Consider the following 26206-nt stretch of genomic DNA (forward strand, 5'->3'; position numbering starts at 1 on the left):
TCAATAATTATCAAAACAACAATTGTTCTACAAGTCAAAACCACAATAATTGCTCTCCATCAAAAGCTAGAATATCACATCTTTAAAAGAGAACTGGTTGAGTTATGACACTCGTTCAACCAGATAATATGATTTGAAAGTAACGAGTGTATCGATCGCAAGCAGATCTTATAATTGGAACAAACGACAAGTTAATAAAAGACACAATACTTCTCCTGATACTCAGTGGTACCAATCAACCAACTTGACAGTTTTACTTAGTTTTAGTGATGATGGAAATATTATCAATTTGTTGGTCATGACAAAAACCCATCAACTTAATCGAGCAGTAATTTTCCATAATAACTTCTGCTTCATTACAGATAAGGCAGTATGGCTCGAAATATTCTTTCAGCTGAATTTTCAAGTATAGTGGAATATCTACTTTTATCGGCATTAAGCAACTGACATACGCAATAAAACCCGAAAACATAATACGGAGAGAGAGAGAAATGGGGTTTAACGTCCACTCAACACAAACTAGGTTATTTCGGGACTAACATTTGGTTTAATTTTATTTCAATAATTCATTTGCGCGTAGGGGTCTTTTAGCAGTGGGAGGAAACCAGAGGACCCGGAGAAAACCAATGAGGTTGGACAGGTGACCCTACTCCTTGTCAGGTACAACCGGGGATTTGAAACCACGCCAGTTGACTCAATGACAGGCCGTATGATACAGCACACACGTGCTAACCATTCAGCCACCCAACCCCCCCAACATAATATGGAACACAATTACTATTTTAATGAAAGCGATGTTTCATTGAGAGTTCTCTCAACGTCATCAAGCAGATACTTGAATAAAGTTCAACACAGATTTATCAGTAATGTGCGATCTTTAAATGAGAATAGTATCAAAAAGGGAGTAAGCTTACTCAGTCTGCGTATTCATTTCCCAGGATAAACCCTCTCATTATAGTCAGAGATTGACTGTTCCTACAGATAAAATATGGTTAGATTTCTTTGATCTCAGTTAAAAAATAATATCAATGATTCTGTTTTAGATTACACATGTAATGAGAGAGAGAGAGAGAGAGTTTAACTTCCACTCAATGCAAACTATGGTTCCGTTTTATTTCAATAATTTGAATGCGCGTATGGGTCTTTAGCGGTGGGAGGAAACTGGAGGACCAGGAGAAAACCCACAAGGTTGGACAGGCTGACCTACTCCTCGTCACTACAACAGGGGAATCGAATGCAACGCCAGTTGACTCAATGACAGACCTTATGATACAACACTCACACGCTAACCATTCGGCCATCCAACCCCCCTGATTACACATGTATGTTGTCTAATCACGAATCAAAATTAAACATCAGATTAACTGAAATTAATACTTTATTTTAACCCAAATGAAAAGAGGTTTAGCTCTCCCCCACACTCTTCTCCTCGTCAAACCCAGGTCATTCAGTGCCTGATGAAAGTCTGAGCTTCTGACGTACATCCTGATATAAATTCAATAGTAATTTTTATTAATGGTGTAGCTGTTAGATTAATCTATAGTCACTATGTAACAAGATTTCTACCTGATATATAATCAATGTTTTATTACTCTTACAGTTCCCATCTTCATTAGTCCAATTAGTGTAAAAAAAAGTAGGACGTTAAACCTCTGTTTCATTTCACTCTTATAGTTCCCGTCTTCATTAGCCCAGTCCTTGTAGAAAAGTAGGACGTTAAACCTCCGTTTCATTTCACTCTTATAGTTGCCGTCTTCATTAGCCCAGTCCTTGTAGAAAAGTAGGACGTTAAACCTCCGTTTCATTTCACTCTTATAGTTGCCGTCTTCATTAGCCCAGTCCTTGTAGAAAAGTTGGAGAGAGAGAGAAATGCCAATGGGGTTTAACGTCCACTCGACACAAACTAGGTCATTTCGGGACTAACATATGGTTTAATTTTATTTCAATAATTCGCTTGCGCGTATGGGTCTTTAGCAGTGGGAGTAAACCGGAGGACCCAGAGAAAACCCGCGAGGTTGGACAGGCGACCCTACTCCTTGTCACATACAACCGGGGATTAGAAACCACGCCAGTCGATTCTCAATGACAGACTGTATGATACAGCGCACACTAACCATTCAGCCATTCAACCCCCCTTAGAAAAGTTGGACATTAAACCCTGTTTTATTTTACTCTTATAATTGCGGTCTTTATCAGCCCAGTCCTTGTAGGAAACTACAATTTTATTTCCCTATAGTTCACACTGGTGCTTCAAGAAAACATAACAATGTTGCACTGATCACAGAAATCATCCATACAGCTTGCCTCATATAAACACGCCCACATGCAGAAATGAAATAGGGTTTAATGTCCTACTGTTCTGCTCCCACTGAGCTAATGAAGACGGTCGCCCACATGCACATAGAAGATATTAATATTCACGAATTGTGTACATGAGAGAAAGTGAGATCCAAATTAAATTAAATTAAATTGAAACATTTTAAGAAATAAATAATACAAAGTTAAAAGAGCCAGAAAGAAATAGCTGATACAACTATTGGAACAATAAAAATAAGTTGTCTGCAAAGTCTGCATTATGAGTTCATCAATAAAGTTCTAGTCAATATGTCATTTGTTAAATAAAGTTCCAGTCTGCAATATGAGTTAAATAAAGTTTGAGTCAGATGAAGTTTGAGTCTGTAAATATTATGAGTTATATAAAGTTTGAGTCTGTATTATGAGTTATATAAAGTTTGAGTCTGTATTATGAGTTAGATAAAGTACAAAAATATAAGTTCTAGTCCATCTGATGGTCTAGAGCATTGATTATGGGCTTGGCATGATTTAAATAACATTTGAGGCCATACGAAGATCTACATTAAGGCAGATTTAGCTCCTACATGATGCAACTTTAAATAAAGTTCTAGTCAGCATCATAAAGTCAAGATGCACTTTAAGGGAAAGTAAATGGTTCTAGTCAGCATCATAAAGTCAAGATGCGCTTTAAGGGAAAGTAAATGGTTCTAGTCAGCATCATAAAGTCAAGATGCACTTTAAGGGAAAGTAAATGGTTCTAGTCAGCATCATAAAGTCAAGATTCGCGTTAAGGGAAAGTAAATGGTTCTAGTCAGCATCATAAAGTCAAGATGCACTTTAAGGGAAAGTAAATGGTTCTAGTCAGCATCATAAAGTCAAGATTCGCGTTAAAGAAAAGTAAATGATATTAAATCAGGGGAAAAATATCCATTGATGTCAGTCGTTTGACAGATCAGGGATTAACTTGAGACAAGGAATCGATAGAAACGAGTTGGAGTTTAATTCTATAAAAGCTGCATGAGACAAGAAGAATGGATTCGGTGTTGGTGGAAGGTTTAATACACACAGGATCAATTTAACGACATCTATCTAAATCATGTGATCTTTATTCATACCATCGTCTATTCTTTAATTACACAAGTTACTGAATTCCCTTTGAATACTCATCAATGTGGATTCCATTAAAATAATAGAAGGGATTTCAGCCAAACCAGTTTAATCTTCACTAATTAAGGGTCACATGTCTCTCCAAGCCTGGACACCGACTTTATAAGACACAAATTATCACACAAATTATCATAAACCGCAGACTGTCATGAAAAAGGATGTCGACAAGACTTGCGACTGTCATGAGAAGGGATGTTGGCCAGACCATTTTAATTTTTAGTTATTCTGGTCTTGTTAAATAAAAAAGCCACACGACACGTCTCTCATGAGACAATTTCAATATTTGAACATGTGTACTGAAAGTGCTGAAAAGCTTTTGAAAAGTGCATCCATGCAAGTATTTTTGATTTTTAAATCATTATTTTTTTCTTCATAACATATACAGCGACACAAAATTTTAATTGGTGCCCCCAAAGAGTACTAGCTGTAATTTAGGTGGTTTAACTGCTTAACGTATTATTGCATTTTATAAACAAGCATGTCTGGAAATAGGGCGCGAATGTGAAATCATAATGTCTGTCATCTGTGTTTTTATTGATGTAATAAATTAAAAAAGTTTAAAACTTCAGGTGCAACTAATGTCCATTATTGTCTGAAAATTAAAAAGCCAGACTGACAATATAATGCATTTAAAGCTTGCTATTTAGATGGTGATAAATAACCTTGGTTAAAATTCATGGGTTATTTTAAACCAAGTGATCATATCTTAAAAAGCTTTTATTTCATGAAATGAGAGCATGTTTTTATGGATAGAAACGGAGAAAGATTTTTTTGCTCATTGTGAGAAAAACTAACCATGCAGGATCGTAATCACAATATGTAAGACGCCCGCCCCCAACTGATCCATGATCAAAGAGAGAGAGAATATGGGTTTAACGTCCACTAGACACAAACCAGGTCATTTCGGGACTAACATATGGTTTAATTTTATTTCAATAATTTGCTTGTGCGTAGGGGTCTTTAGCTGTGGAAGGAAACCGGAGGACCCGGAGAAAACCCACGAGGTTGTCTCGTACAACCGGGGATTCGAAACCACGCCAGTTGACTCTATGACAGGCCGATCCATGATCAAGTAGTAGTTATAAATATAAAGCACGTAAAAGATCCCTTGGCAGTTGGAATTCAATATAAGAGTAGGCAAAATTTCACTCATCATAGGACACTGTATGACATATGACCTTCTTCATTAGCTCGGCAAGAGCAGAACAGTAGGACATTAAAACCTACTATCTAGTCTACATCCCAGCCATGTATGTATCTGCACAACACAGAGAAATATTGATCAGACGAAAATAAGTTCATTTTCATGAGAGGGCATATTCAGTACATTTCAATATTTCATAAAATAATCAATAAATATGGGTTCATCAGGGAATAGAAATTAATTAAGCAATCTTCTTATCTACACGAATACTTAACAAAATTGCAAGAGTAATTTTTTTTGTACATGCGTCCTAAATTCTTTTCCTGCAGCAATAAAATTGATTATATTTGAGAGATGGTACTTCAAACGTGAGGTACTTGTTTTTTTTATCTTGAATATACATCAATCGTGCCGTTTAGCTGATGAACCGGACGATATCTTTTACATCATCTAATTGCTTCCAAGTGTAATATAATATAAAAGAGATTACATCCATAGAATAGCCATTCTGCTTGAAGCTTCATAGAATTTTTGATAAATTCTGCACAAATTCATTTTCAGTCTGACACAAAATGAAATAAAATTACAAGATGAAATAGTTTAGGCTTTAACTTTCTCACTATTCTGCACCAACTGGGCTTATGAGGATGAAATAGGGTTTAACATCCTACTATTGTACCCCAACTGGGCTAATGAAGATGATAGGGTTTAACATTCTACCCCAACTGGATGAAGATGAAATAGGGTTTAACATCCTACTATTGTATCCCAACTGGGCTAATGAAGATGATATGGTTTAACATTCTACCCCAACTGGATGAAGATGAAATAGGGTTTAACATCCTACTATTGTACCCCAACTGGGCTAATGAAGATGATATGGTTTAACATTCTACCCCAACTGGATGAAGAGGAAATGGTTTAACATTCTACTATTCCGCACCAACTGGGCTAATGAAGATGAAATGAAATATGGTTTAAGGTTCTTACTTTTCTGCACGGACTGGACTAATGATGATGTGTTTATGTCATGTAGTGTCCTAATACTCCTATAAGTTAAATTTGACCTGGACAATGGTGAATCCACCTTCTCTTCATGGATATAAAACTGTCAATAATGGTTTCTCAACATGCATGCAACAAAATCACAGGTTGACCTTGGTTTTAACATCCCATCTCAATAACTACAAGCTGTATCCATGCCAGGCCCTCCGTCCTGCACCACTGACAAGTCTAAGGGTGGGGGGAGACCAGTTGGAAAATCTAGAGGAAATTGATTGATTCAACATGGGAATCGAACCCTCATTATTGAGCCAGCACCTTATTCACTGCGTCACAAAATTAAATAAGATTTAAAACAGAAGGACTAACTAGTCCCTAACAATTGAGTATAAATCTCGAATTCAAATTCAACAGCAAAACGGTATAAGAGAACCAAAACATTTTTAATAAAGCCACTTTTGACCATACAGTTGGTTTTGAACTCTATATTGAACCTTTTCTTCTTGAAGGACGAAGTATTAGACTACGATTTCATGAAAAATAACCATTCTCATATTAACCCCTAAAGCGACACAGACGTCCAGCCATCAGAATCAATTAGTTGGACAAATTAGAAATAAACGAAGACAAATGTGACCCACCGCATGTTATTGAGTCGGAATGCGGCAAAATTAATTTTGCACAAGAGACAAAATAAGCGAAAATATTGATTTTGATCGAAATTGGGATTTTCACAAAAATGAGTCTATAAATATACTATCTATCGACTCAAAAGATCAAAATGGCAATAAAACATTTTAAAACGCCTTTATTTGGACGTTTTGTAAGAGTACCGTATTCTTAAATCTGTCTTTTTCTGAATATTCTCAGCGGAATTAGATATTTTTCTCTGCTCGCAGCGGGGCGACCTGTCAATCCTCTTGCAAAATGCTAGGCATCGTTGTAAAGCGGAGAATCTCTAGTTTATAAATATGACCAAAGTATTGCCGATGAATTCATTTTGAAGAAATACAAAAGGGTTTTTAAACTCCTAAAAATGAAAACATACTCCGCTTGTTGCTATGCTTCCAACATGACTCGTTTGCTGATTGGCCCAGACGACGCCTGCAAAGCATTGTGGTTCCGTGGCCGATCGAGGCTCAAGCAGATGATAGAAATTAGATTTGGGCAATGTTATGGTGTATCTACATGCGATTCACTCTGAGAAGTGGCAGAAAACAACTGTTGTTGTTGTTTATTAAAGATTTAACGTTCAATACAATGAATATGATATTATGGACAGGTTGATTTAATTAAATTATTTACGCTTGAAAACTGTTAAAAACACAAAATAAAAAGCTCCTCGGATACCAACAACTTAATTCTGATCGTATATAGATAGCCGTTGAGTGTTAATCAAAACATTGTAAATCAATCAACAAGCCGTTCGTATCATTGAGTAATACTAATCTGTAATCACTTCACTTGGATTAATGATTAGTTGATTGATAATTAACAATGATAAGGCCACCGACAATTCATTATTTACTCCGAATAACTAATCAAAGCGGAGATGATTTAATGTCTCGTTTGGTCTGTTAGAAAATAATTTATAGTCCTTAAATGGAAATAAACAAAATAGCCAATAATTTTCTTTCCGAAGAGAATTTTATTGATAGGTGTATTCCGTTTATTGTCGCTTCATACGGCATGCAAAGTTAAGAATGCATATTGGATATTATTATTGTTTAAAATTCTATTATCACCATGGGTCGGGAAAATGAGAACGACCAATGAGTCGAAACGCGAAGATTATTGAGTGGGAAAAATCATCTGCCATTGTTTAATTACACCGCTTCCAAAATGAACGTAAGCATTTCATGCCAATGAAATTGAGATTTCTATTCTATTATGGACTCATATTTTGATACCGTTACGGTACCTCAGACTTAAAATAACAATAGATTTATTGTACACGCAAAATCTTAATTCAGGCATGCTGCTGTGGCGGCTTCTTTGATGATTAAGATAGGCTACAAAACTTGATTACCTCCCCCCCCTAATCAACAACTTTAATCTTCTGACCACTGGCACCAAGGTGCTAAATAATTGTTGAGATTAACTGAACTGAAGTTAATCTCACCAAAGTTATAATATACATACTTAAACTACTAATGTATACACTGTTCTAAATTATAACGCTATCATAGGAAATGTGAATATGCCGCATGTGTTGTGGATGTTTTACTATGAATAGAGCGCATTTACTACGATTTTCGTTATCGGCACCATTGAAAACCTAAAGAAGAAAATATTAATATTAAACGACAAAATAACGAAAGATTTAATGGCATGGTTGCTGTGTGATATTGTTTTAGAACATACCGACACCTTTAACTTGCTTTTTTCTAAAAACTGCAGATGTCAGTGCATTCAATGCATTTGCAGCTGAGAGCTCGCCCTTTTCCATTCTTGAACGTTAAACAGTCACCCATGCCCGATGAATTAATAAATTAAATTCTCGTAATGCAATTATATCCACTGTAAATAGCGTTTGTTTACAGCTTTCTATACACTGGCATCGTAACCGTGCCATACCAAAACTCCATAGTATATACAATGAAACTAGTTTCAATTAAGGTGTATAGTCAAACCATGTTAATAATGTATCTTTGATCATAAGGCCTAGTACCAACTCTTTTAATTAGAACTCAGCAATCGCGGTTAAACCACGAACAGTGATATTGTTTCACCGCCAGCGGAACATTAAATTAGTAATCATATAAAACACCCAATAGCTAAATGATTCCGCACCCCACCGTATCGTAGCAAAATGAACTGGCTCATCTAAATGGCCACATTTCCAGTGCTTATGTTACTTTTCTTTTACAAATCATCCTATTTCGAGTGCTATTATTATTCCATTTGTTATAATATTTTATTAAAAAAAATACTAGTAATTTGTGATGCATTATAATACAATTTATTATAATTATTTTATTAAATTTATGAGAGTTTTTAGCATACTGTTGTCTTTTGAAAACTGTTCTCTTTTCTTATACTTGATAGCATAAGGTGTTGAATACCGTCGTTTCATTGGTATACCCTAGCCTGCAAGGTGTGACCATAACTGATGGGTGACAATAAAATCATCGAATATGTAAAATGATAAATATTCGTTGCATCGACCCAACACCATGTTTTTCGTATTCAGCACCCCAGAAAACCTCTAAAATGATATATTACACGAGTACCAAGTATAAGAACATCAATAATTGCCATTTGGTGGCCATTTTGAAAAACAAGATGGAGGATACAGTCCAGTCGACCCCTGATGCTACAACCTTTATGCCTAATAAAACATATAAAATGACACGGTTACATTAATACGGTGATAAAAAAACAACAGAATTGTCATTTTGGTCGCCATTTTGATAAAACAAAATGGTTGATATTGACAGATTAATTTGACTACTACGATTATCATTTTGGTCGCCATTATGAAAAACAAAATGGCGGGTATTATCAGATTTATTCTTATACTGCAATTGTTTGATGTAGCACCCCCAAAAACCCATTCAATGACATTAATAAACACATAACTTATGAAAACTCGAAAATTTGTCATTTTGGCGTCCATTTTGAAAAAAAAAGATGGCGGAAATTGTCGGATCAAATTGTTACTACAATTTTCGTCTTCAGCACCCCTGTGAACCCCTAGAAAACAATATTCAACGACAAAACAGCAAATAAATGGCTTGGTTGCTATGGGATTTTGTTTTGAAACATAACAAATCTTTAACTTGATTTTTCTCAAAACTTACTTTGTTGAGTTGGGTGGCTTTAAGCAGTCACAACTCGGTCAATTTTCGCCCGATTCAAACAAACTATACATCAAATTGAAGGTAATGAGTCGGAGAATGTGAAAATAATAACTCAATTTTCAAAATTTCCTCATTGCGACTCAGTATGCCATGGGGGGTCACAAATTGTCTCATGAACCATACAAGAAAATAAAATGGAACTTAGTAAAAATCTGTTTCTTTATACTAATACCAAGAATTATTTAGTCAAGGGGGAATTTGGTCTGAAATGAAATGAAGCGAAATGAGGTTTTAACGTCCTACTTGTTTGGGGGATCACGGTGGCTAAGTGGGTAAGGCGCTGGCTCGCTAGCCTGGAGGTCGGGTGTTCGATCCCTGCATTGGCCGAGAAAGTTCATCCAGATTTTCCGGCGTGGTTCTCCCTTGTCAGTGATGCAGGACGGAGGGCCTGACAAGGACAGCTGTCTAGTCGTTCGGATGGGACGAAAAACCGAGGTCCCGTGTACACATTAGCGTGCACGTAAAAGATCCCTTGACAGTTGGAATTCGATATAAGAGTAAGCCGTAGTGCCGCTGTCCGGGCAAAATTTCCCTCATAGCACACTGTATGGCGTATGCCCGTCTTCATTAGCCCAGTTCGGAGCAGAACAGTAGGACGTTAAACCCCATTTCATTTCATTTCATTTCATTTCCTACTTGTTTGCACAAATTTAGATCATAAGTTCTGTCATTGATTCAAGTGTCAAAGTTCCAACTCCATGTTCTTACAATGGGGGGAGGTGGGGCACCTGTCGAATCTTGTAGGTTATATTATGTTTCTCGCCTACAGTTAAACACCACTACTGCAGGCGGCTCATTGAAATAAAGATTTACCTAATTTGATTAAAACACAGTTCCTATTTCGTTTCCTTCATGTAGTGTAGTGTAGGCCATCGAAAGTATAAAAAAAAAAAAACGAAATGAAATATAGATCTGTGTTTTAATCAGATTGAGATGTAACATTTGTCTCAAAATTGTCTTTTTTGTGAGAGAGTGAGAGAGAGAGAGAGAGAGAAATGGGGTTTAATGTCCACTCGACACAAACTAGGTCATTTTGGGACAAACATATGGTTTTTAATTTTATTTCAATAATTCGCTTGCGTGTAGGGGTCTTTAGCAGTGGGAGGAAACGGAGGACCCGGAGAAAACCCACGAGGTTGGACAGGCGACCGTACTCTTGTCACTTACAACCGGGGATTTGAAACCACGCCAGTTGACTCAATGACAGGCCTTATGATACAGCGCGCACATGCTAACCATTCGGCCATCCACCCCATCTTTTTGAGTTATATAGATGTTTTAAAGCACGATTTTTCCCTCTCTATCTCCCTACTTCAGTTCAAACAGAACTAAACATCCTTTCCTGCTTATTTGAACAAATCATTTTCTTTATTTTCACCATAAAACAAGTGTGTAGGTTTTGAAGTGGCTGTATTGTGTCGAGTTGTATAGAGAAGATGATGAAAGATGTTATACAAGAAAAGCCTTTACAGCAAGTAGTCGAGAGTGATTAGTTAAAGATGATGTACGAGGCACTTGTCAGAAACATCTTGTAGCAACAATAATAACTCCTCAACATTTTAACATAAAATCAATTTGACGTCCTATTCCTAGTTATTGTAAAAACATTTACATTTCCTTTTCTCTATCTTCCATTTTCAGATTTTATCATGAATATCTAATAAACCATTAAAAGCCACCATTAAAATCTATGCATTCTTTCAAACTTCCCTTTTTAAGATTTTATCATCTTATAAAACCACTTAAGGCAAAACAATACATTTCAAATTTCAAAACCAGGAACTTTTTCAATGTCAAGAATGTTTTTGTATTTTTTATGTAATTTAAGCACATTTGGCTAAAGAGAGCAAGAGAGAGGTGGGGTTTTAACATCCACTTGACACAAGCTAAGTCATTTTGGGACTAACACATGGTTCAATATTATTACAACAATTTACTGGCACGCAGGGGTCTTCAGTAGCGAGGAGGGCCCAGAGAAAACTCTCAAGGTTGGACACTCCTTGCTAAGTACAAGCGTGGGCTTGAACTCAATGACAAGACGTTATAATCTCTCCCCACAAGGTTGGACAGTCAACCTTACTCCTTGTCATATTCAGTATGTAATAAACGAGTTATTTCCAATCTTATAAATTAAATAACAAAATTCTATCAGTTTCTATGACATGAACTCATTTCTCTACTTTAATATTTGTTCTCTAAAATCAATATTAATTGTATATCATTCAATTCCTCTGTATTTTTAAGCTGGTATTATCCAATCTTCATCAGGTTCTCTTTGCATATAAAAAACAGAACAATATGACTGAGGTGAAAATTAAATAGGGTCTTATGTTTTACTTTTCTTCCCCACGGGAGTCATGGTGACTTCTTGAATTCAGTGAATAGGATTCCATCGAGAGGTTTCTGTACCACGGGAGTCATAGTGACTTCTTGAATTCAGTGAATAGGATTCCATCGAGAGGTTTCTGTACCACGGGAGTCATGGTGACTTCGTGAGTTCAGTGAATAGGATTCCATCGAGAGGTTTCAGTTTGTTGGCCTAGAAAGGTCCTCAAGATTTTTCAGACTGGTTTCCCCTTGTCACTGGTAAGAATGGAGACCCTTAATAGCAAGGAAACGTTCAAATAGTATAAAACCGCGATTTCAAAAAGGAACCCTTTGTAGTTAGAATGGATGAAGAATGGGTTGTAACACCGCTGTCGAGGGAAAATCTCCCTTTCGCCTTGTTAATTTCAGAACAAACCAGTCTAATGATGAACAGTTGACAAGAGATGAAATTCAGTTTACTTCTGTATTCTTCTTTATTTCTCCTAATTTGGCTTTTATTAACGTTCATGCAGTTTCCTCCCAATCAATACTGGATTTAATTTTGTTTAAATGTCCAAATGTAAGATAAATAACTATAAAATCGTCAGTTAAACATTTCCTATGATTATTAATTGGTCAAACTAAACCTCCTACATCCTTGACCTTTCTTTCTATTCTAAAGTTTTCTATAGAAATGGTTTCCAGACACAAAATCAAATAAAACCTTTCAATTTAATGTTAAGACTCTTTTATCATTAATAGATAGGAAACAAGACGGAGAATGGCAATACTGCCTTAAATGTGTAGCAGAAGTAGGTTGGATAGGCGGGTAGATATGTATAGCTGTTAGATCAAACAGCGATACCAGCAGAGAGAGAGAGTAACAGAGGTAGAACAGGCCGGTAGATCTGTATAGCTTTTAGATCAAGCAGCGATGCCAGCGGAGAGAGTAGACATATTTCAGCACTTCTAGGCCCCGTTTCACGAAATTTTAACTAATGATAAAATCCAAATTTTAGTAGATACTTCAATTTTGATTGGATAGGCACTAAAATCAATCTAATATCATCCAATCAAATTACTAAAATTTGGATTTTTATCTTAGTTAAAATTTCGTGAAACAGGCCCCTGAGTATGAAAACATCTTCATGTCAAATAGTCAGGATTATGCAAATTAAATAACATAATTATTATTACCATATTTGTCCAAGACAGATCAAGATGGCCTTGTTAAATGAATAAGAAAAACTTTTGACCATAAATTGAATTGAATAAGATTCAACTAAGATTTCAAGAAAATAACAATTCACGTCAAACCATCAGAAACAATTAGTCATTCAATTTAGAAATAAATGAAAACAAACTTTCTAATGAAGTATTAAAAAAAATCAAGGCAAACTTCCCTGTCTCCCGTCTCGTAAAAGATTGGAATTAAAGAAAATAATGAACAAAAAACATTCTTTCCAGTAGAAGAATGAAGATTTAGAATTCAATAAAGCAAACTATTTGTTCTTGATTGTGTTTCTTTATTCCGCAGGCAACAGAAACAGCCCTGTCTTGTTTAGTGAAAGACAATAAACTTTACGAAATGAGGAAAATAAATTCTTTCGAATAAAAAAAAACATTTTAGATATATTGTTAAAGAAAACTGAAGAGTAATATTTTCTTTCAGGTTTATATCAAAAGATGCATTATGTAAGATTTTATTGTCCCATCCAAACGACTAGATACAATTCCATGCCAGGTCCTCCCATCCTGCACCACAGACAAGTAAAAATTAGGCTGGAAAATCCACAGGGACTTTCTCTGTCAACTTTAGGACTCTGCTCACTGAGCCATGGTGGCTGTCACTTTAGATAAGCGACTTTAAATTGAACACGTTTATGGACAAACGGGAAAAAAATCCCACCAAACCAATCCATGGCTATAGACTGCAAATGGAAAGATCACAAAATCATATTCTAATATGAAGGAGCAAGTTGCGCCCTCTAACAGTACTTGTCTACGATATTACTATTTTGATATTACTATTTTGAAATGAAATGAAATGAAATGGAGTTTAAAGTCCTACTGTTCTGCTCCTAACCTGGGCTAATGAAGACGGGCATACGCCATACAGTGTGCTATGAGGGAAATTTTGCCCGGACAGCGGCACTACGGCCTACTCTTATAATATCGAATTCCACCTGCCAAGGGATCTTTTACGTGCACGCCAATGTGTACACGGGACCTCAGTTTTTTGTCCCATCCGAACAACTAGACAGCTTTCCTTGTCAGCCCCTCCGTCCTGCATCACTGACAAGGGAGAACCACGCTGGAAAATCTGGGTGAACTTTCTCGGCCAATGCAGGGATCGAACACCCGATCTCCAGGCTAGCGAGCTAGCGTCTTACCCACGTGATCCCCTTACTATTTTGAAAGCAGACCTTCAACCACCACCAAGAGAGAGAGAGAGAGAGAGAGAGAGACAGAGATGTGTTTTTGACTAGCACTCAAGTTAAAATTTCTTGCGTTGTGAAATCAAATCTGTTGCTTTAAAACTTTGTCTCAAGAGAAGATTTGATCAGATTTCTCAAACGATTCCAATTCAACATTTTTTTTTTTTTTTTTTTTCTACGTACGGTGAAACAGTGCGTTTGTCTGGTAACGAGATCCCGTTCAGCTTGGGTCTGAATATTGATTTTCTCTTCGTTAAAATCTATGTTGAACCGATCTTCCCCACATTAACGTCGGAAGAGTTTGAAATCTGGCTAAATTAAAGATGGTTTCAGTAAACAGAGTCAATAGCTTGGGGTGTTAGTCCCGTCAGAGGTCAATATTAAACAGATCATCATCGAGTGTTGGGAGAAAATCAAACATCAACCATTAAATCACGGCACTCATCTGTTTGATGTCTAACACTGATTGGTTACATGATATAACACAGGGTTAAAGGTCACACTGTCGTTTCTCACCCGTCTGATCCAGTGCATATTGGTAATGAACAAGGTCAAAGGTCAATCATAAGATGATAAATACAGATCAAAGGCCGCCATAACTTTGTAACTAAATGTCTGACTTAGTACCAAAGATCAAGGCTAAAATCTTAAAGGACAATATTGGTGTCAATCATTATCACATATGTGACAGAACTGGTTAAACCTGTTCCAAATATAATTATATCACAGGGTTCATTGCTACGATAGATGAATAATGAAGGTTTCAACAAACGGAAGAGACGAACGCAAAAGGAAAACATAAGTTATCCTTCTATATAACTGACTGAAGTGACAAGTGATAAAAAGATACACTAATAATTCCTTCGAAGACCAAAAGTTGTTGTGTCAGACGGTGAGAGAATATCTGACAATGGCTCTTAATAACATTTAGAAGTAGAGAGAGAGAGGGAGAGAGAGAAATGAAGTTTAACCTGCCCTGGGATGATATAACTTCAGAGGTCCTTCAAGCAACTGGTCTATTATTATCAACAATAAATTTCCCATCATTGAGCTAAATATGTTACGATGGAGGACCTTCAAATTGGATGTTACCAGAGTCATTCTAGTCGCTGCTTTCACAGAATAATATTTGAACACAGTTTGTCAATATCAAACTTCTAATAAGGTATATTTTGTATTGTTAAGGAGTACAATGTTAAGTAGATTACCTTTGCCCAGACAAGGATTCACCCCTATTCTTACAGGAACTTTTACTACCAAAAGAACCATTAACGTGCACTGCCAGTTTGTACATTGGACCCGATAGTTACACTCAATCAAAGCCAACTTGTACATTGGCCCTGGGTGTTACACTCAATCAAAGCCAGTTTGTACATTGGTCCCGAGTGTTACACTTAATTAAAGCCAGTTTGTACATTGGCCCTGGGTGCTAAACACAATTAAAGCCAGTTTGTACATTGGCCCTGAGTGTGACACTCAATTAAAGCCAGTTTGTACATTGGCCCCGAGTGTGACACTCAATTAAAGCCAGTTTGTACATTGGCCCTGGGTGTGACACTCAATTAAAGCCAGTTTGTACATTGGCCCCGAGTGTTACTCTCAATTAAAGCCAGTTTGTACATTGGGCCTGAGTGTTACTCTCAATTAAAGCCAGTTTGTACATTGGCCCTGATAGTTACACTCAATCAAACCCAGTTTGTACATTGGGCCTGAGTGTTACTCTCAATTAAAGTCAGTTTGTACATTGGCCCCGAGTGTTACACCCAATTAAAGCCAGTTTGTACATTGGCCCTGAGTGTTACACCCAATTAAAACCAGTTTATTCGTTTGTGGTGATTAATGTCCGCTTCCAAGCTAACAGTCCATTCTCCTTATCAAGTCTGCAAGCTCCAGCACTGATGTATAGGAATGACATTGAAAAAAAAAATCCCAATACATATGGCATAAAAAGCACATTATTATGAATGTTTTAAATAGGTTTTCAGTACAAAACCAATATATCCAGGGCTCCAAGGCAACCGTCATGATTGACCCATAATTATAAAGAAAATACATCAAATACAAGCAGGAGAAAACTATAGCAATTAGTGGGTTTTTTTTTTAGCTTTTTTTAATCAAAACATGGGGAACTCCAGTTCACAAATAGACGGGTGTGAGGGAACTTAAAAGGATTAAGACGCCTTCTGAAAGGATTAAGACGCCCTCTTCAAATAAGCTTGTAACATGGATGGGAAATTTTCCTTTGTTCTTTTTGTTAAAAAAGCAGATTGTTTTCTTCTAGCAGATTGGGTGGAGCTTAACCGTGCAATAACTAGACATGTTCAATGTTATTACACACTTTTGCTGGTTTAAACTAGTTTTAGTAGAACTCATATAGAGAAGTGGGGTGGGTTTTCTGTGCAATAACAATAAGCATGTTGAGCAGTTGTCAATGTTACAAGTCATTTATAGCACACTTCATTCGTTAACAGGTTTAACATTTCGGCCTCTGGTTAAACCTGTTAACTCATGAAAGCCGTGATATAAATATAACTTAATATTACTTGATCAACATAAAATTCTTTTATCCAACTACTGCCTTCATCATCCCAGTAGGACGTTAAACGCAAGGTTTCATTTATCCACCTATTCAATACCCGACAACAATCGACCCAAAAATATCCAGCAACCAGAATATCTGTAGCAATATCTATCTTACCTGTATCTTCCATCAAGGACATTTTATATTTCCGATACATCGCGGTTAAAAGCACTTCAGACGAGATTAACTTACTACAAGTAATTGTACGTTGTTACCGAGATTACACGGTGAATTCCGTCCTATTTTTCTGCTCCTCGCATGGAACACAAACACAGTCAACTTTTAAACGATATATATATAACTCGGAAGTGTAGCCAGACACCGACTATAGAGTAATTACCGAAAAGGTCATTCCGTAATTAAAGGCAGAAAAAGACGAAAATTAGATTCTATACAAGAGAAACACCAGGATCAATAACATTGTATCTTTATTCAATACGTAAAATCCTTGTGTGACTTTCTGCTACGATAACACGACTCCTTGAAAAAAAAATTCCTCCAAACAACAGCTGTTTTTAGAAATTACAATAATGACTATCATTATCGTTGTTCCCATTACAAGATATCAGACTTACCTGTCATCAGACCATTATTTCATCCTGCTAGTGTCACAACCACGCTGGTAAATACACGACAAGCACAGGCAATATATAGAATTAAAACTTCATTTTGAAATCTGACTTAACAGAGAGAGGGGGAAATGGGGTTTAGTTTAACATCCACTTGACACAAACTAGGTCATTTTGAGACTAACATATGGTTCAATTTTATTTAAATAATTAGATTCTGTTTAGAGGTGTTTAGAAGTGGAAGGAAACTAGATTTAAGGGCTGTTGTAGTTTGTAAGCCAAGATGTTCGTTACCCAACACAAAATCAATAGTTTCTTTTAAAAATCTGACTGAATATACCATTAGTTGTTATATTAGTCATTTGTTTGTAATTAACGAGTATAAGCCAGGCCACATGTCCAGGGCTGTCGGTAATTTTTCATAGATGATTAGCAGCACTTTATACTCGTTGAAAGTGTTGAGAAATGTGGATAAATCTTCGTGTCAATATCCAAAATGACAGGCATGAATCAAAAACGTTAGATTTTAATTTTTGATTAGCAACGGACAAAATATGTATCGCAAATTGCACTGCGATACTGGTTGTCAGCAGCCCTGCACATGTCTAACCAGAGGGATTCCTTTCAGTGTCCACCTACTTTTGAAGGAAGTTAAAACCCAATAATCTCAACTTTATAAAAGGTAAACTAACCAGAGGGATTCTCTTCAGTTTCTTCCATCTTCTGATGGTGGACGTTAAAACCCAGCAATTTACTCCCTCCCTCAACTTTATAAAATGTAAATACGTTACACACGGCTACTGATTGACAGTTATGGATGTACAAAGTTATTATACCTCACAAAGCATGAATACAATGAACCAAGGTATTAGTTTACACACACAACCTACAAAAACTGAATACTTTCAAGGACGAACACAGATATTAATCAGTTTCCATATAACCTGTAAAAAATCAACACAACACTGTCAATCTAGATCTGTCACAGCGTAAAGTGAGATCTCTTTGTTCATAATGTCTTCATCACCCAGTTGGTTCAGAGAAGTAGTACGTTAGATTCACTTTCATGTATTTGTTCCTACCCAATTAAGATATATCCATAGTCTCTTTCTGCCGCGTTAAAATTTCTACACTAAGTTTGTGGATTCTATTTAGAATTAATTACCACACCATTTCACAAGGAAGTTATGGTTTTCAGACTATTGCCGTATTGGAGCTGCTTTTTCCTGCCGAGCAAAAAATTCCAGCACACCCAATTAAATTAAAGTTATGGTTGAACCAGCAGGAAAGAACTGACATAGAATACAGCTAGAGTAACATTATATTGGCTAACGAGTTTAATATGATGATAATTACCATGTACATTATTCATGGCAAATTAACCTGAAAATTACACATTTTGACAGAGTTAAAGAGGAAATTACAGATATATTTAAGGCCACTGGAATTTTTTTTTTTTTTTAAAAACAAACAGTACCTAGTTGCTCTTCTTGAAAGGTTTTAGTTCCAAATATTTAAATTTTGAAATTATAACATTGAACTCAAGAATTATATTCAGAGTGGGTCACTTTAAGAATTATCTGGATTTGGTATCAAGGCCTTAAAATCAGAGTGAGTCGCTTTAAGAATTATCTGGATGTGGTATCAAGACCTTATAATAAGAGTGGGTCAAATTAAGAATTATCTGGATGTGGTATCAAGACCTTATAATAAGAGTGGGTCAAATTAAGAATAATCTGGATGTGGTAACAAGACCTTTTAATCAGTCACTTTAAGAATTATCTGGATGTGGTAATAAGACCTTATAATCAGAGTGAGTTGCTTTAAGAATTATCTGGATGTGGTAATAAGACCTTATAATCAGTCACTTTAAGAATTATCTGGATGTGGTAACAAGACCTTATAATCTGATTGTGTCATTTTAAGAATGATTCGACTGGTACTTTGAATGTTAAATCTTTGAGTGAGTGATACCAAAGGAAAAATATTCAATATACCATGACCTTTGTTGATTTACGATAATTATAAATGAGAACCGCGACTTGATCCATATATTGTTCGCTACAAATCAATTATATCTAATTACAGCAATCAGACGACTAATTAACCAATCAGTGAGCATTTATTACTGATCACATGATCGTTATAATGTATGGATTCTTAATGGTTGTCGAGTAATGAGGTTTAACTGACCTTTCATTAAATAACTCCTACTTGTTAATAAAGTGAATAAGTCGATAATTCCAAGTTAAATCAAATGCTTTGGTAATACTGACCTGATAGAATTATTAAGATTTGAACAAGGAAGCTCATGTTTTTTTAAGTTTGATTTTAAATTAAACTAATACCACCCACTCTTCTTTGAATTTTGGGTGGTTGGATGGCTGAATGGTTAGCATGTGCGCGCACTGTCTCATAAGGTCTGTCATTGAGTCAACTGGTGTGGTTTCGATTCCCCACTTGTAGGTGACAAGGAGTAGGGTCGCCTGTCCAACCTTGTAGGTTTTCTCCAGGTCCTCAAGTTTCCTCCCACTGCTAAACTGCTTGAGACCCCTATGTGCAAGCGAACTACTGAAAAAAAATTGAACCATATGCTTGTCACGAAATGACCTAGTTTGTGTTGAGTGGACGTTAAACTCCACTTCTCTCTCTTTGAATTCTAACTTCTAAGGAATTTTTAATGCACTGCTTATACAGGTGCCACTATTTATTCTGCTTAAAAAATAATACCATAAGGGGCTTATCTTACTAAATCAATTTGAGAGAGAGAAATGGGGCTTGATGTCCACTCCGTACAAACTGGCTTAGTTTTATTTAAATAATTCATATGTCCATAGGGGTCCTTTGGCAGTGGGAGGAAACCAGAGGACCTGGAGAAAACCCAAAAGGTTGGTAATCAAAACCACGCCAATTGACTCTATGACAGATCTAAAGTGCACATTAGAGCATTCTGCCACCCCCCCATTCAATTTGAAATGCAATGAAATAAGGGGTTTGATGTCCTACTGTTCTGAAATCAATTTGAACCCTTGACTCTTAGTCCAGTGGAAAAAAAGTACCACAGGTCCGCTTTCACTTTCATTGACTGCCAAACAAATTAATTCGATATAAGAGTAGGCCATAGTGCCACTGCTGGGACAAAATTTCCCTCATAGCACACTGTATGGCGTAAGCCCGTCATCATTAGCCCAGTTGGAGCAGAACAGTAGGACGTTAAACCCCATTTCATTTCACAATCATAATGTCAGAATCTGTTAATAATCAGGCTGTTTACACTGATAGCTGAAGTGGTTTTTATAAGAATCATACCACTGATAAGCAACAAACCCATAGAATACAAATGGCAAAGCTTTCAAAGCATCCGTAATTTACTTCTAACCTTTAACTAAAACATCAAAAATGAAAGTAATAGACCAATGTCTTTATCAAACATAAAGATTTTGACAAAAATATTATAAAATGAACTGAAAACTTCAAATGAAAAACAGGGAGTTGAGGATTGTAATTTTCAATTTGTCACGATAAGATTACCTATCGCCCACCGGTATTTATACAACTAAATCTCTCATCTTGTTAGAGCAGAAATGTAGGATATTAAACCCCCATTTCATTCATTCATTCATTCTAAGTAAGTCTGGATGCATAATCTGATCTACCAATGAAATGAAATGGAGTTTAACGCCATACTGTCTGGGCTAATGAAAACGGGACTATTTCATACATAAGCTATGAGGGAAACTTCGCTTGGACTTTGGACAGCGATGTTACAGACTACTGTTATATATCGAATTCCAACTGTCAAGGGATATTTTATGCGCACGTCAATGTGTACACAGGACCTCGGTTTTTTGCCCATCTGTCCTGCTACCCTGATAAGGGGAAACCACGCCAGAAAATCTTGGTGCTGTTTGGGCCAAATTTTCCTCACAGTACACTGCATGGCGCAAGTCCACTTTCAGTAGTCCGTTTGGTACAGAAACGTAGCATGTTAAACCCCCAATTCATTTCTCAAATAACTTCAGTCAAAATACAAATTTGCTGAATTCAGTGAAATTAAACAAAAGAATTTGGACTTGCCACCTTAGTTCTTCATCAAGTCAAAAGTAAAAATATTCCCAATAAAACTGCCAAATTATTTACATGTTATAAAAAACCCACAAAATTAACAGAATTATACTCAATCCGTAAATAGAAAAACTAGACAGTTTGGCACCAGTTAGAATTTACCTCAGGTTTTCAACTACAAATATATAATGGGTGAAAAATTACTACTGTCTGATTGCTTGGGGATGATTGCCAAACCACGAGCATCAGTTAATTAGATTACATTGTGAATGGCCATCGACCAATTACTCTCTGCTGGTCACCCTATTATTACTATACTAATAGCTCATTGTGGTTTCTTCTACAGAACGGTAGGATGTTAAACTCCATTTCATTTCATTTCTACAGAACGAACTACTGTCTTGTAAGAAGGGACCTATTATAACATTTGGGGTTTCTTCTACAGAACGAACTACTGTCTTGTAAGAAGGGACCTATAACATTTGTGGTTTCTACTACAGAAAGACTTATTGTCTTGTGAGAAGGAACCTATTATAACATGTACAGATAATGGGCAGGAAGTGAAGAACTAACATGTCCATTAATACCGTCATCCGCTCAGAGCCAATGGTCTGACGTGTATAAAATGAGATTTCTTTTCAGATCTATATGAAATTCTATTAAAGAATGGGAGTTTAATTTCTCGTTGACATTTTACATCGGTCATACCAAAACTAGAATATGATCATTTCTATTTCTATGTGCAGAATGCAAGGGTGGCATGTTCATATAATCTTTAAATTCCAACAAGCCAAGAGATCTTAGATGTGCACTACCAATAGGGCTGCAATGATACGCTAACCTCACGATATGCTAGGACTGCGATGAGACGCTAACCTCACGATATGATACGCATCATGTTATGGACCTCACGATACGATACGTATCACGGTATGGACATAACGATAGAATACATATCACAGTAGGGATCTCAAGATACAATCACAGAATGTTTTTCTTTCCAAGTTTACTTAAAAAATAAAAACATGTACATGATATTTAATGGCAGACACGGCTTTTCCATCTGGCATTTTAAATGTAAACATGTTCCCATATCAGTGAGATGTAATTAAAGTACCATGGACCCGAACCGTGGCATGTATACCGTCTCACGGCATATGGTTGCTTCGTCTACATTAACCCAATCAGAGCAATTATGAAATGAAATGGAGTTTAACGTCCTACTGTTCTGCTCCTAACCTGGGCTAATGAAGACGGGCATACGCCATACAGTGTGCTATGAGGGAAATTTTGCCCGGACAGCGGCACCACGGCCTACTCTTATATCGAATTCAAACTGCCAAGGGATCTTTTACGTGCACGCCAATGTGTACACGGGACCTCGGTTTTTCGTCCCATCTCAACGACTAGACAGCTTTCCTTGTTAGCCCCTCCGTCCTGCATCACTGACAAGGGAGAACCACGCCGGAAAATCTGGATGAACTTTCTCGGCCAATGCACGGATCGAACACCCGACCTCCAGGCTAGCGAGCTAGCGTCTTACCCACTTAGCCACGTGATCCCCCCAATCAGTGCAGAAGAGCAGCATATTAATCCCTATTTCATTTCATTTCTATATCGTTGATGCCCTAACTACCAGTTGATGCCCTAACTACCAGTTGATGCCCTAACTACCAGTCTATCGTTGATGCCCTAACTACCAGTCTATACATTTTGTCATCTGGCTAACCTAATCATGGATCTTATTCAGACTTTTTTTTTTTGATTTCTGGAATACATGAACTATATATTATAGATGGGGGTTACAATGGCTCCGAACAACTTACTTGACAAATCCTTGAGTGTAATATACGAGTCTCTATATTATGCAAATGAAGTTATTGCACACCGATACCGACCTCCGATTAAACCTCTAGAGTATATTAATCAGACACAGAAATTGGACATATTCCACAATACCATGCCAATAAAACTAAAGATTATTATAGGAATAAGATTATTATAGGAATAAGATTACATTAGAATCCAGACAGTTTAGAAGGCAAGGGTATAATAATTCACTTTAATTTCATTATTCAACCATTACTATCGTGCCAACCGAACAACAAATGTACGCAAACTTTATTAATATAACCACCAGGAGAGCAATATGTTTGAATCTTGTACATGTTTATTAATATTTTATTGTGGTCCCTGTTGGATGGAAGAGTGATGTGTTTAAACGTTCAGACATCTCAGGGGTACTGGTTGGCACTGGTTACCACCGTTACCAGTAAAAGATTCAAATATCTATCTAGTGGAACAGAATAAATCATGCATTATTCAAATATATTTCCCCTTTTCACCGACCTCCAGGCTATCGAGCCAGCATCTTACCCACCATGATTTTTGGTGGGTCACGGTAAAGTGGGTAAGACGCTGGCTCGCTAGCCTGGAGGTTGAGTGTTCGATCCCTGCATTGGCCGAGAAAGTTCGCCCAGATTTTCCGCCGCGGTTCCCCCTTGTCAGTGATGCAGGACGGGGGGCCTGACAAGGACAGTTTAGTCATTCGGATGACACAAAAAAACGAGGTCCCGTGCACGTAAAAAAAGATCCCTTGACAGATGGAATTCAATATAATAGTAGGCCGTAGTGCCGCTGTCCGGGAAAAAGTTCCCTCATGGCACACTGTATGGTGTATGCCCGTCCTCATTAGCCCAGTTCGGAGCAAAACAGTACGACGTTAAACTCCATTTCATTTTTTCACTTTTAGTTTTTATTGTAAGGGGAGCCACAGTGGTTCTATGATGCTGGCCTGCTAACCTAGAGGGCTCGGGTTCTCTCCTGGTGTTGGCCACGCACGTGCCTCTCGATTTCTTGACATGGTTTTCTCTTGTCAGTCGTGTAGGATGGAGAGCCTGGCAAAGAGAGAGAGAGAGAGAAATGGGGTTTAACGTCCACTCGACACAAACTAGGTCATTTCGGGACTAACATATGGTTTAATTTTATTTCAATAATTTGCTTGTGCATAGGGGTCTTTAGCAGTGGGAGGAAACCGGAGGACCCAGAGAAAACCCACAAGGTTGGACAGGCGACCCTACTCCTTGTCTCTTACACCCGGGGATTCGAAACCACGCCAGTCGACTCAATGACAGACTTTATGATACAGCGCGCGCACGCTAACCATTCAGCCATCCAACCCCCCAGCCTGGCAAAGAACAGTGTCTAGTCTTTCCAATGAGAAGGAAATACCAATGTCTCATGTACACATGCCCATGCACGCAAAAGAGCCCTTGACAGTTCGAATTCGAAATAAGAGTGGGCAGTAGCCCTAATGTTCGGACAAAATTTCCTTTATCGCACACTGCATAGCGTATGCCTGTCATCGTTAGCTCAGTCGGTAGAGAACATTACGACGTTAAACCTCATTTAATTTAATTGTAAATATATACAAAAAATTATAGCAATATAATTGTTCCAAAGTAGAAGGTAATTTAAAAGGGAAAGAATTATGACAGGATCCAACTTCAGATAAAAACAACATCAAGTGCCACTGAGTCAAATAGGTTTCCATGGAAACACATAAGTCACTGATGGATGGATGTGTGTAAAAAGTTTCATAAAATATCTTGAACCGTTTATAAGATAACATCTCTAACAGACGGACACAGCCAATTTAAATTACTTAGGGTTGACCTCGTCACTCTCCCATCAATAAGCCCAAAACAAATTTAATGCAGAACTCCCTCGAGCCTCTATATCTGACACAAAATGTAGTAGGTACTTTATTTATGTGCGGCAATTTTTAGTCCAATTATCGACAAACGACAAGTTAATTCCACACAGATTAAGGACAGACAACTCTAAGATATATTACCGTTTTATGTCTCTAGTTCCACGAAGATTAACGCTCTGACAAGTCGTCTGTATAAAATAGTTTATGGTCCTTGTAACGCTTCAGATCTTTAGAACTGTATATTGATCAACATAGAGAATATTCTCTGATGAAATTACACTAAAACTTTCTTCATGTTATAGAGGACCGACTGGGTCGTGATTCACATAATTCAAAGATGATTTCTCGTTCCAGATGTTTTTTTCTGTCAATTTTTAAAATTTGACCATTGGAAAAAATGCTTATTATTAACAAGAATATTTGTGTTCCATAGTATTGTATCCAATTTATTAGTTTGGGGTTTGGGGACAGACGACATGAAAATGTGGTAGCATAAAAAAGCGTAGAATATTCTTTGGTCGAGTTAAAATCTAGTACAAATTTTATAGTTAAAATTCTAGTACAGATTATAGATCTCCGACAATGACCCCTGACACGACCTTCCACTACAACCGATCAGATCTTCATGTAGTGTAGACCATCGAGAGTATAAAAAAACAAAATGAAATATAGATCTGTATTTTAATCAGATTGATGAAAAGGCTACAACCTTAAAGTAATTTAGATTAAGTTTTTGTGAATGAGATGCCTGTTTCTATGCAACAAAATGTACCAAAATATATACCAAAATTGATATCTATACAATAGTACTGTTGAATAGAGAAGTGTTAACAGACCTCACTGATAGCTCATGGAGTCCACCCATGAGTATGAATCACCGTTTTGTCATGAGGTTACAATAATTATGTTCACAGATTCAAAGTATCTTGTCCTGTGAACATGATACCCATGCTAGTACTATACTTCAATATGGAAGTATTAACAGACCAGACCAATAGCTCATGATTTCTCTACACACATTAAATCTTTCGAGGTCTATAGACAGTATAACACGATAAAT

The 26206-nt window shown here is 36.8% G+C and overlaps 2 protein-coding genes across 5 annotated transcripts in view; one reads left to right on the forward strand and one right to left on the reverse strand.

Annotated features, from left to right (window-relative positions):
• Positions 1-26206, forward strand: part of LOC126830900 (C2 domain-containing protein 2) — a 376226-nt gene that overhangs the window by 47180 nt on the left and 302840 nt on the right. The window lies entirely within an intron of this gene.
• LOC126830868 (retinitis pigmentosa 1-like 1 protein) overlaps positions 1-26206 on the reverse strand; it is a 177621-nt gene that overhangs the window by 45323 nt on the left and 106092 nt on the right. The window lies entirely within an intron of this gene.

This window comes from Patella vulgata, chromosome 8, assembly GCF_932274485.2.
Source record: "Patella vulgata chromosome 8, xgPatVulg1.2, whole genome shotgun sequence".
NCBI lineage: Eukaryota > Metazoa > Mollusca > Gastropoda > Patellidae > Patella > Patella vulgata.